We start from the raw sequence: 13,264 nt of genomic DNA, 5'->3' as shown, positions 1-13,264 counted from the left end.
TTAATTCTTCTCTAATTATTTCTCCAGAAATGACAAACATGGGTTTTAACTGTTATTAATTGGGATTTGACTTTTCTTAGTTTGTCCAGTTGGATAAATGTAACCTTTAGAAATTTGTACAGTTAAATTGCATTGATTGTTATTTATATTTCTCTCCAGTGTAAAAAGGAAAAAAAAAAAAAGGGATAAGTGTGTGCAAGCACACTTTGTCAGGAATTTACTCTGGGAATAGCTGCATTGTCTGTCTCAAGCCAGGAGCTTTCTCATGCCCTCCTGCTGGGAGGGAAGGAGCAAATGAGCAGCTGTGTGGTGCCTGGCTGCCTCCCAGGGTTGATCCACAGCATTGCTGCTTTCTCTTGGCTTGAGGAGCCCAAACATCACAGGGTGGAGGGAAAGTAGCCCTGTTCCTATCTGCAGTCCTTGGAAGAACAACCAAGTTTGGGTTTAAAACCTTCATTTCAATATTGTGAATAAACTAGGTGGTTTTGTTAGAATGAAGTGGTAGCATCTGATGTAAAAATCCGCCTTCTCCAAGCACTGCTTTACTTGCAGCAGAAAAGCTGGGTCTATGTCAGGCTTTCAGGCATGGAGAACTGTCCCCTCCTCTGCAAAATAGTAGCAGAGTAGGGAAGAGCTTCTGCAGGTGATGCTGGTGCTGCTTGCTGATTCTTTCCACCTCTTTCTCTCACTATTATAAGAGATGTGTAGTGCTTGCTAAGCTTGGAGGTGAACAGGAATAAACTTGAAGGGAGTTATTGGCTTCATGATGGCTGGCTCAGTGCTTTAGGAATGCATCTTCTGGAATAACATCCCACTTTGTTTTTTCTGTTGGAAGCTGGTTTTCAGAGCTCGTTGGAAAATCCTCATTTTGCATTATTTATCCATGTTATTCTCCAAGTTTGTGAATTCTGATGCACACATGTGAAAGGTGCAAAGTGGGAGCAAATCTCCTCTAGTGAATGGTGTGAGGTTGATTGTGACTCCCTTCTCCCCTGGTGGAATCAAAATTTTTTTTTTTCTTGGTGTTCAGTTGAAATCAGAATTTCCTAGGAGATGAATCCTGAGGCTCTGGTTCACTTTTGTCAGACTGGAAGGCAGCCCTGCACCTAGAGGCTTTACTGAGAGGCGGATACATGAAAAGAGAAGCAAGACAGATGCAGGGGATTACATACAGTTGCAAAGAGTGAGACATCAGTGACTGTGAAGTTTTGGGGAGAGTTTTCAGTTCCCTTTGAGTGTTCAGATAAGGGTAAGAACCAATGGAAGCTTTGATGATTGATCTGAGCAATAGAGTTTTCTTGGCGAGCACATTAGGAACAACTGTGCTGCTGCGGCATCCACGGATCTGCTGAGCCTTGGGCTGTGTGGCAAGAAGAGTTTCTTGCTATGCAGAATGTGTAGTTTTGCTGGATGGGAGAAAGCTCAGCTTTGACTACTCTGCAATGCAGAAGTGAAGCAAAAAAGGATGAAGTGACTGACTTGCCCTGTCTGCAGAAGAGTGCTGGGCCCCGGGAGCACTAACAGGTCTTACAGTCTGTGCCTGGCCTCATCCCACCCTGCCCATGGCCCCATTTCAGCCCCTGGGGCCACCTGCCCCAGCGGTGCTGCAGCAGGGCTGCTCTCCAGCCCCCTCATCCCTGCCCTGCCTGGCCATGGACACTGCTGAACTGGGGCTGCCCCAGTGCCCCCACCTGCCCTGCCACCCTGGGGAGCCCCCATCGCTCCTGGGGGCCTGGGCAGCAGTGGGACACGGGTAAGAACTGGGTTTGACAGAATAGCTTAAATTTTGAATCATCATCCATTTTAAAACTGGCATAGCTTACATCAGTCGTGGTAAGTCTGACATGCCAAAGGTTTCCAGTGGCAGGAAAGGGCTCTGACTTCCTGGGGCTCTCTTCCAGGCACAGGCTGGCTTTCTTCTTGGGTTTTTGAGAAGTCAGTTGTGTAAACTCTGCCTGGGATGAGAGCAAGCCAGGCTGCTGTTCCTCGTTGTACAAACAACCCCACCAGGTACCACTTCTCACGGGTAACGCCTCCAGTGTTTCACAGAATTGGTTGGTGTCATTTCTCTGCTTCATGGTTGAAGTAACAGAGACAGAGAGGTGGGAAGGAACGTCCCAAGGCCATGCTGGGGACCAGTGAGAGAAGCCAGTCTTTCTCCAGGCATCAAAATGCTGTCCTTGAGAGCATGGTGTGACAAGTGACAATCAGCCAGACACAAATCTGTGTGCTGCTGGGTCTGCTGTCTTTGTACCCACGTCATCTGCACCAATGTAGCTGGAGTTAATGATCTTGGATAATAATTTACTGTGTGTATGGGCAATTTACCGTGTGTATGTGTCAATGGGCAAATTGTTGAGTGAAAGATGGAGTCTGAAGGTTTTTTATTTAGTTTTTGGAAACAGGAGTAACGTTTCAATTGATTTACACATTTTTAGTATGAACATGCACGCTAACGTTAAATGATACTCATTTATTTTTGTTGCAAAAGCATTTCCATTAATGTGTACAGATATTTCGATGTAAATTATAGGAAGGAGAGGCACTAGGGTGATATTCCAGTTTTGATTTCCTTTTCTTAAAATCAGATGTCTATAACACTTCAATCACGGAGAACCTTTGCCTGGAAACCTTGTGAGATTTTTGGAAATGTCAGAGTAATTACAACCTTGTGAACAGAATATTGACACCTAAAGAGCTCTTAAATTTTGAGGAAGTGCAAAGAGAGCCTGGGAAGCTTTGCAGAGATGCCATTATCTCCTGGCATGCACTCTAGAAGCCAGAGGAGCAAGTGAAAGCACTTACAGGCTGCAACCCTTCCTCTTCCTACCTTCCTTCTCTGCCCAGTCTATCCATGTCATCTCCCCACCCGGCACCTTCCCTTCCTGGGGTCTTGCCCTGGGCTGCACTTCCCATTTCCATTCCTCCTCTCCCTGCCCTGTCTCTGGAGAGTTTGGTCAAACACAAGTAGGCAACAACACATGGTCTTACCTTCTGCATTTGCTCAGCACAGAGGAGAAGAGGCCGCTGTGTTTGAAAGGGGCAATGGCAGGTTCTGTTCACACCTCTCTGTCTGCATTGCAGAGCTGTGCTTGGAAATTCAATTTCCAAGCTTTTACTGAAATTGGTGATCTATTTATTCTTTGGGCTCAGTCCAAGTGCAGCTCTCAGTCCAGGTGCTGTTTGCAGGAGTGGAAACGGCTGAGAGAAGGTGAAATGAAGAGTCACTTGTTATTAAATTGTCATAATGTCCTTCCTCTGTCTTCCCTGGTGCTCAGCTCCTGCCCTTGCACCGCGTACTGCGAGCTTCCTCACCAGTTCACTCTGTCAGCTGGAGTTCTGTGTGCAGAGTGATCAGAGCACGCTGGTCTGGAGGGATCTCTTGTTCATGTCAGAAACCTGCAAACAGGCTTTTAAATTGTCACTTCGATTTTACGTATATCAGCTGTTAAACTCACCCCGAGGCCATGTGAAGGGAATGAAATTCAGCAGTGATGTGTTCTTGCCATCGTTTCTTGTTGACAGTGCTGGAGCACTATTTGTTGAAGGTGAAATGCTCTTGGTGTGTCTGATACCACTGATGGTTTTGACTGCCTCCACAACGAGCAGCAAGCAAATCTGCAGGCCATCTCACAGTCCAGAAGAGTTCGGTGTCACTGGATTATTTCCCTATTGCCTCTGCAGAGTAAGAGGGGCTGAGATAAAGAAGGGAAAGGCAGGTGATAAGATAGATAAAAGAAGGTAATGTGGGCAGGAGAAATAAGGAAAGAGTATAACATGAAGTTGAGTATCTACCAGCAAAAAATGACAGGAAGGAAAATAGGTAATTGGAGACACAAAGGAATGATGACTCCCCAGCCAAAATGAGCAAGAAATACTGAAAATAAAGTAGGATAATGTGTTATTTCAGCAATTGCTACAGTAATGTCTTGCTCTTATGTGAATCTTTTTATTATTAGGACTTGAATCCTGCTGCCAAGATATGTCCAGATTTACAGTGAGGGGCAACAAGACTGACCCACGGGAATCAGCTTTTTGAATCCCACTTTGAGAGTTACGATGTTTTACCACTGTCACCGTGTTTAATGACCTACATTTACCACAGTAAAAAGCAGGACTGATGGTCTGAGGTGTCACCACTGCACTTCTATGCTTGGGATTTACAGTTTCAGTGAGTTAATTGCCACAGAACAGTCCAGTTCTCTGCCCTTTTGTCTTGGAGAAGGTCACTGTCATTCCAGAGAGTGGAGAGCCCAGAAAACATGACCTGTGAGGAAAGGTTGACTCAGCTGGAGCAAAATAATGACCTGGCTACCATCTTCAGGGGCTGTTTCCTACACTTGCAGCAGGTAGCAGAAGCAGCTATGGCCTTAAGGCAGAACAGGAAAGGTTCAGGCTACACTCACAGCTTTGCAGTCATGAGGAGCAGGAAGCGCTGACCTATTGCCCTGGGGAGGCTCCATCAAATGCCTTGGAGAGCTGGGCAGATGAGCATCTTTTAGCACTTGCATGTGTGCCTCTGAGCAGGAGGAGAATTGTATGACTTCCCAAGATCCTTCTTCCTCCTATGGATTTACATGAATTCAGTTTTGAGCTGAGAAAAAGATCCAGCTTTCCAAGGACTCGGGTCTGGCCTGAGCTGCTCCTCCTAACCCATGTTCTGGTAACTTCCTAGCAGGAAGCAACAAACTTAATTATACATGGGGAGAAACAGACATTGCTTTTTACAGTTGCCTTTCCTATAAATAAACTGATATTATTTAAATAATGTAATTAGAGTGGCATGAAATCCAATGTAGTTGTTGTTGTAGTTGTTCCATTCCTAGGAAGAAAGGTCTATTATGATTTATCTGAACTCATCATAGAGTTTAGACTCAAAAAAACGCAACCAGACCCCTCAGAAACAAAAAGGGTTCGTACTACAGCAATTAAATCAGCGTCCAGATCACTTACGTTAAATGGAAATGTGAAAATAGCCTGGACAGAAGTTTGCTCAGATCCCAGCGATAACGATAATTCAAATACATGTGCATAAATTTAATCTGATATTCTGCAATAAAACAATTACATTGTCTCATTTAATTTAATGAACCACAAAGCCGTTAGGTTTTGCAATTAAAAAGGTGTGTGGGACAAGCAGCTGGTCTCCCAAGCACCCTGGCTGTACTTTAGGGACAAATTTGACAGGAAATGATGTGAGACTTTTCGAAGCAGTTGTCCAAGCCATTAGGAATCTGACATTAGAGGCTTTGAGTGATTAATGAGTTCAGTGGGTTAACCATAGAATTGTTTGATATCAAACAGCCAGTCTGTGAAAGATACTAACAGTGTGTCATTAATTTCTCTGCAGCTCATTCTATTGCGAACTTGCATTGCCAGCTGTTCTCAAATACCTCCTGTAAAGCAAGTCTAGTGTAGAATGTGTGTTGAATCCTAGCAGTTGCTTGTGTGATCAGTTTGCTTCCTTTTAAGCCCTCAGGTGAGGTTTTTTCTGACAGCATTGAAGAGCATAGTTCAAGCCCAGTCAATAAAACGTGGGGGTACAAGCTATAGAACAATATAGAACTTTTAAGGAAATATGAGAGGCCATATGGGAGGTTTGAGTTAAAAGGATATTGCAATTGGGCAAATACAAAAGAAGGTGTGTGGGTTTGGTAACTTGCTTTGTTTAGAAGTTTGTTCAAAATGAATGGTGTCACGTTTTCCTGCAAGAGCTTTAAGGAAATCAGAATAAATGCTTTGCAAGAAATAACAGGAAAGTTAAAAGATGGTATTTAAAGAGGAGAACAGTCTGAGTGTTGCTCTTCCTTTGCAGAGTAATTGTCCACAGAACTTAAGCACCAAGGAGCAGTTTTCCCACTGTCTTCCCTGGTTTCAGCTGGGATAGAGTTACCAGTGGGATGGGGGAATGAGTGAGTGGTTGCTGGTACTTAGTTGCTGGCTGGGGTTAAACCACGACACTGTCTTGTGATGCTACTTGAGAAGGGGAAAAAAAAGTACACTCCAATGACAACCAAAGATATTTTTGGCTGGCTAGACAGAGATCTCATTCATGTGATTTGCTTGAATGGTATAATTATGATATTAATTTTCATCATGTTGCCTAAATACAAATGCAAGTGCCAGAAACAGAAGACTGAATTGGCAACCAATGAAATGCAGTTAACACACAGGAAATATTTTAGACTAAAGTAATTTACAGATTATGAGAATGAGTGGGAGTGAAGCAGCAAGAGAGAAGGAAAATATGATATATGGAGATGACAAGAAATCAAATGAAATACAAATTTCACTTGTATTGCATTTTACCAGCTCTGCTTACTTTCCCCCCAAGAAAATCTCATATTATATTAGCCCTGACAATCTTAATGATGGGGAATTCAAATATTTTTTGACCATTCTCTGGCATAATGTCAAAAAAATTCTTCAGTTGCTAAAAATCCTGCTGTTGTAGGTAAGTGGGGACTGTTCAAAACAGTTGTAAGACCAATGAACTGGTGAAAAGAATGTAGAGTCATTCAAAGGATGGATAGAAGCATGTATGGCTGGAATGAAGTGAGGAAACACCCAAGCACTGATACAACTTCTGAATAGTGAGTGATATTTTAGCTGTTAACCTTCAAACATCTACAAAAGATTGGAGAATTATTTGTGGGACTAAGGAAACTTCTGAAAATTAACTCTCAGTCTTGGATGGATGAGGCAGTGAAATATTCATTAAATCTCTTTTCTTCCTTGGCTTTCCAGTTTATCAAGGGATGTGATTCTACTCCTCTCCTCTGGTGAGACCTCACCTGCAGTGCTGCCTCCAGCTCTGGGGGGCCCAAGCACAGGAAGGACATGAACCCGATGGAGTCAGTTCAGAGGAGGCCACCATGCTGATTAGAGGCATGGAACACCTCTGCTGTGAGGAAAGGCTGAGAGAACTGGGATTGTTCAGCCTGGAAAAGAGGAACCTTCAGGGTGACCTAATTGCAGCCTTCCAGTATCTGAAAGGAGCCCACAGGAAAGATGGAGAGAGACTATTTACAAGGGCCTGGAGTGACAGAGCAAGGTGGAATGGCTTCAAACTAACAGAGTGTAGGTTAGTTTAGATTTTAGAAAGTAATTCTTCCCTGTAGGGGTGGTGAGGCACTGGAACGTGTTGCCCAGAGAAACTGTGGATGTCCCATCCCTGGAATGTTCAAGGCCAGGTTGGATGGGGCTCTGAACAACCTGGTCTAGTGGAAGGTGTCCCTGCCCATGGCAGGGGGGGTTGGAATTGGATGAGCTTTAAGGTCTCTTCCAACCCAAACCATTCTGTGATTCCATGATTCTGTGATTCTATCAAATATATTTGTGTTATTTCTGGATCCATATAATCATAACACCTATGACAATACCTGAGCATGTGCAAACATATTGGTGCTGTGGGAATTCTTACCTAGAGATGCAAAAATACGCAGCTGACTTCATGATTTTTTTTTTTAACTGTCAAAAAATTCTACCTAATGTTTGGAGATGACCCAGCAACTACTCAAGAGGAAAAACTAGATGTTCCTTGAAGAGGAACAGGGACAAAACATGCTGCTCCTGAAAACCAGATTACAAAATTTAAGGAAGACACTGGAAATTAAACACTGGTCTGATACAGAGATAACATAGAAGCCAATAAAACAGTGAGTCACTGATATCATGGTAATTACATTATTTTTTAAACATTTAAACTTACGCTTGGGTTAATTCCTATCTTGTTAGAAAATTGAGTTAAGTGAGTAGGTTAGCATGCTGCTTCTTAACAGACCCACTGAAAATCAACTCAAACTCTGTAAGCTCCTCAGTAATCTTTTTTCCACCCTGTAATAAAAGTTTCAGTTCCCTATGAAATTAGGTAATACACTCAGTAGAATTTGGTCTACAAGATCCTTGTTTTATTAGAAGGGATGATGGGTAGTCAGCTCAGAAATGTCTTGCTGAGTTTTACTGGGTTTAATATACTCTGCCTATGGTTTTATAATGGTATTTTAAAGCTACTGTGAATCATTTGAGTTGTGAGTAATTAACCCCTCTGGAAATCTGGCTCCTGAGGATGTCTCATGTTGAATAATCATAAAATGAATCACTGGAAGTAGACATGGGAATATTTTGAGCTGATCACCCAAAAATTTGGAGTTATTGTTTGAACAGATACTGACTCAAAACCCAAGTGTATCTGCTCCTGTGATCTGTGTCATGCAGAAGAAACAATATTTGAATTAATCTAGATGGCACTCAAGGCAGAGCAGCAAAAGCTATAGTTAAATCCTAGGACTGACATTTTTCCAGACTGCAGCCCTTATCTATGCTCCAAACTTAGCAATCATAAAGCCTCTGTCCCCAAAGAACAGAGCATCCTTTGTTACGATTATGTGCTGATGCAAAGCAGCACTTGCAGATGTACTCAGCTGTTCTTCCACACTCATTTCCTCTTCATCCTCCAGTAACTAACTTACCTTTGTAAAACTACAAACACACATACATACATACATACATACATACAAACAGGCATACAAACTACGAACAAAGCTCCTGACTTTCCTTCTGAGGATTTATCTGCTTATTCAGTCCCCGTTCCTCTTCAAGGAACAACCAGTAGTTGCTGGGTCATCTCCAAACATTAGCTAGAACTTTTTGACAGTTAAAAAAAATCATGAAGTCATATTCAACATACGGCAACAAAGCTCCCAACATTCCATCTGAGGACTTATCTGCTTATTCAGCATTTATGGATTTTGAAAATCTGTAGAAGAAGAAAAAAAAAAAGCAGACTTTGCAAGATCTTTGATGTTTATAATTATTATAACTGCAAAACACAGCACATTATTTGTTCCAATAATAGGTCTCTGCGGCAATAGAGTGTTTGCCCCTCCTCCAGGTCTCAGCTGTGGGAAGTATTTTGACAGTTGGATCCACAGTGTGTAACTACATGTGGGCAGAGTTGTGTTTTCTTTTTGCTGCTGAAGAGAGACTTTCAAGTTTGCCACAGTTCTCGGGCATTTGAGAATGCACATTTTCCTACTAAAATCCTTTCTTATGCTCTCCTTCCCTTCCGAGGGAGGGAAGTTGTTGATATCCACATTTGTGCTTAGTAGTATCACTCTCTGGAAACGCTTCCTCTGCTATTAGTGGGACACTGCAATGTCAAATACAGCTTACTGTGACAGCTGGGACTGTAAGATAAAATTCCCCTCTAAGCCTGGAGCCAGTGAATCGCCTGCACACCCCTTCTGTCTCCCAGGCCCCTTCGGAGGCTGGCAGCTCAGGCACCGAGCTTGTCTTGGGCCTTTCCAAGGGCAGGTTCCATCCATCATGATGTAAATCATGACTCCTGGAATGGGGATAGCACCCTAGCAACGTAGTATTGTAATAAAAACCTCCCTGACAGACCTTCCCTCTTGTTTGGGAACAGAAAGTAGGTGATGATGTGCCTTGGCATCCCACACAGGCACCACCAAATCATCACTATGAGATGTGTGAGAGCTCCTGGTTACACTCATGACCTAGAAACAGAAGTCAAATCTAAATCCAGTTCAAACTTAGAAGAAGTTGAAGGCAAGAATCTGAAGAATCCAGTATCAGCTTCGAGAAATCCACCCTTGCAAACCATGGGCTCCCTGTTCACTCAGAGTCACAGGCTCCTTTGCTTTTATACTCTTCAGAGTACTGGTAGCTACTGTTTGAGGACTCATAGATAATGTTTTAATTTCCATTTCCCTCTCTGAAGACAAAATTCTAGAGAGAGATACCGATCTCTTTTTTTTCCTCTCAGTTTGTGGTTATGGTGGCTATAAATAGCAGCTTTCACTGCAATTTAGAGCTTCCTCGTGTCCTGACATGAAGAAGCTTAGTGGTTTCATGCAGTTTGTTTAAATGACCTACATTTCAAAGCTTTTCCAAACACTGATGGGTTGGGAATCTCACGAACACAGACTTTCCTGTGGTGATTGAGAAATTGTGTCTGCCCTGCTGCAACTGAGGAACGTGGAAAAGAGGGAAAATGGAAGTTCAGTTAACTTTGTCAGTCCACTTTGTCTTTCTGTTGTGTTTTTCTAAGCTTCTCATGCTAGGTATTAATATGCAGACCTTATGGATAGTCATTTCTCTTCCTTTTGTAGCTCAGGCCGAGTATGGCAGTCAGGAGAAGAAGATACTGTATTCACTTGTGGAACAGATTTTACATGGCACTTCACTAGGCATTTTTTTTTCCAGCATTTTTTCAAGAATATTAGGTCTGTTTGAATCTTCAAATCCGCAAAAGACACTGTACTATGCAGGTAAGGACTTTGCTTATTGTAAAAATTGATTTTTGAATGACACTCAATGTGTTATCTCAATTGGCTTGACTTTCAGACTCTATGTTTTACATTCCAACCTATGTTTTGGCCCTTCCAGTTCAGCAGAAATCCTGTTAATGATGGTACAATTGCACTTGCCATCTTGGTGTAAGGGGACACATTAACAGATGACTGATTAATTTCAAGTCAAAATTTTTGTTCTTTGCTTCATTTCTGATATACCATCAATTTTATGTTATTCTTTGTGCAGCGGTGCTAAAATATAATAATGTCATATTTCCCACAAAGTGAATAGGTAGTTTGAAAAGTATGTTGAGTCTCCAAAAAAAAAAGAGCTTTGTTGATATTTATGTTCCCAACCAGCTTATGCTATCTATTAGACTCTGCCCCACCAGCTGTTTGAATTAATGACTTGTGAAGCTTTCCTTCTAGATGACAGACATCACAGTGTGATGTTTAGTAAGACAAAGTCATCCATCTCCTGTGTCTCTTCTCAAGACAGAAAACTGTTATTTCCTTGCCTTTCAAACAGTTTGCAGGACTAAGCTTGAAACAGGGTGAGCCCAAAACATTTGTTTTTAAAGGGATTCACATTTGAATAAGTAACTTGAGAAAAGTAAGCATGATGAAGCTCCAGAGCTAAAGATATCTGTGTGTCTAGAGTCCGTGTACTCTGGGTAGCACTGGTGGGATCACATTAACTGACAGCTGTGAAGGAGCTGCTGTGGTCTGAGATGCAAAGTATGGCTGAAGTTCACCAAAGGAATGTGCAGGTTGGTCCCAAGTCCTTGATCACTTAAGTTTTTAGTGACAGTGTTGACGTCCTCTTTGGGGGATACTGCAGATCCCTGTGGGAAGCTGCCCTTCCCTGGAACCCACGTAACTCACTGTGGGCAAGTCTGTGTGCTCAGACAGCCAGGAAACCCCCCCTGTCCTGGGCTGCACCCAAAGCAGCGTGGCCAGCAGGTGAGGAGGGATTCTGCCCCTCTGCTCCACACTGCTGAGACCCCACCTGCAGTGCTGCATCCAGCCCTGGGGTCCCAGCACAGAAAGGACAGGGACCTGCTGGAGCAAGTCCAGAGGAGGCCACCAAGCTGATCAGAGAGATGGAGCACCTTTCCTGTGAGGAAAGGGAGAGGATGGCTGAGGGTCCCAGTCATCCTTGCTGAACCTTCTCTTTAAACACATTTCTGCATCACCTTTTCCAGGGTGGACAACTGAACAAATCACATCATCTGGATCTACTGTTAATTCTCAGCTGGTCTCGAAAGCAGAGGAGCTTCCTGATGCCTCACACACATTCATGTGTTTCTTCCTAATAAGAACTTAAGGATCATTTCTTATAGGAAGAAAAGATAGAGCAACAACGTTAATAAGCTTTTTCCTCTCCTCTGTTTTTTTTCCCATCCACTTCATCCTATTCTAGAGGGATTACTTCTTGCAAGACCAAATTTATTATGTCTCCCTCTATGTCAGAGACGACCTTCTCATGAACAGGATTCTTAAACAACACTAAATTATGAATGATGGCTTCCTGACAGCCACTGCTCAGATCGAAATTTCAGCAAATGTCAGACATGAGGTCAGCATCCATTTGAGTCCCCGAGGAAAAGGAACTACACTAACAAGGGAAGAGCCTGCTTGCTTTGGAGATGTGCTTGGAGTCTGTATGCATGTGTATGTACATGTGCCACTGTTCCATTTAAATTCATTTTATTTCTTTTATAAATGGTGCATAATACAATAGGACCCCTCTAGCCACAATACATTTGGCATGACAGTTCTAGCACAGAGAATCATAGAACAGTTTGGGTTGGAAGGGACCTTAAACAGCACTTAGTTCCATGGGCAGAGACATCTTCTACTAGACCATGTTGCTCAGAGCCCCATCCAACCTGGCCTTGAACACTTCCAGGGATGGGGCAGCCACAATTTCTCTGGGCAACCTGTGCCAGTGCCCTCCACCCTCACAGTACAGAATTTCTTCCATATATTTAACTTATAATTTCCATCCTACAATTCGAATATTAATTTGATATTGTAGTTACAATTCTCCCCTCCAACAGGATTATATAAAATCATCTGTCATATCAGGGGCTTAAAATGCTTTATCAGCGAGAATACACATTTGTGGGTGGTTTTAACAGAGCCGCAGAGTAAATTCTGACAGGGAGAAGCACAACGGGAATTTGCCAACAGGTCTTTGTACGGGCAACTCTGTGTCCATTTGTGGAGTTCACAGTGTTTGTGTTATTCTTACAGAGTGAGATTCAGATCCCAGTTTTTTTAACTGTATCAACAGCTGGAATGCAGAGAAATCAGCTCGTTCACAGGCAACAGCACACAAAAGCTGGCCTACAATAATAGCTCAGATGGGAGATGATTTCTGAACATTTTGCTCCTGTACATTGGGTCAAAAAACATAACACTGAGGATTTATGGCAGCGGGGAATAAGAGCTGGGGTTAGACAGAGAATACCTACCCTTTTCAGCTTCCTTCTCCCTCAGAAAACAAATCCAACCTTCACATAGACTCTGCTAATGAAGCATGAAATACTTGCAGAGCTGATGGCACGGTGCAGAGCAAGGAATTTTAGTCAGGTGGTAACCGAGAGCATTTGGAAGACAATGGATTTACCAGGTATAAGGCATGATAACAATTTCATCAACTAAAAGGATGCCATAGCCTGAAAGCTGATTCCAATGCAACTCCTCTGCTAAATTCTGCAGAGAGGAAAGTGTGTGGGATGCTGAAGTGAAGGGGGAATCCCTGTTATTTTGGAAGTGAGAGAGCTGAAAGAGAGCGATGCCTGTAGGAGTACAAGATTCTCCAAATGAAAGGAGGCAAAACCTGGATTTTTTTGAAGGATGCAGCTCTGATCTTCGTGTGTGTTTTGGCCTAGGAGCAAGGGAAAGAGAACCTGGATTCTAACGCTTGAGAAAGGTGTTGG

This window comes from Manacus candei, unplaced genomic scaffold (assembly GCF_025592945.1).
Source record: "Manacus candei isolate 608988 ecotype Guabito, Panama unplaced genomic scaffold, ASM2559294v1 h1tg000018l, whole genome shotgun sequence".
Taxonomy (NCBI): Eukaryota; Metazoa; Chordata; class Aves; order Passeriformes; family Pipridae; genus Manacus; species Manacus candei.
The sequence above is the reverse complement of the archived record's forward strand: the minus strand, read 5'-3'. Positions refer to the sequence as shown.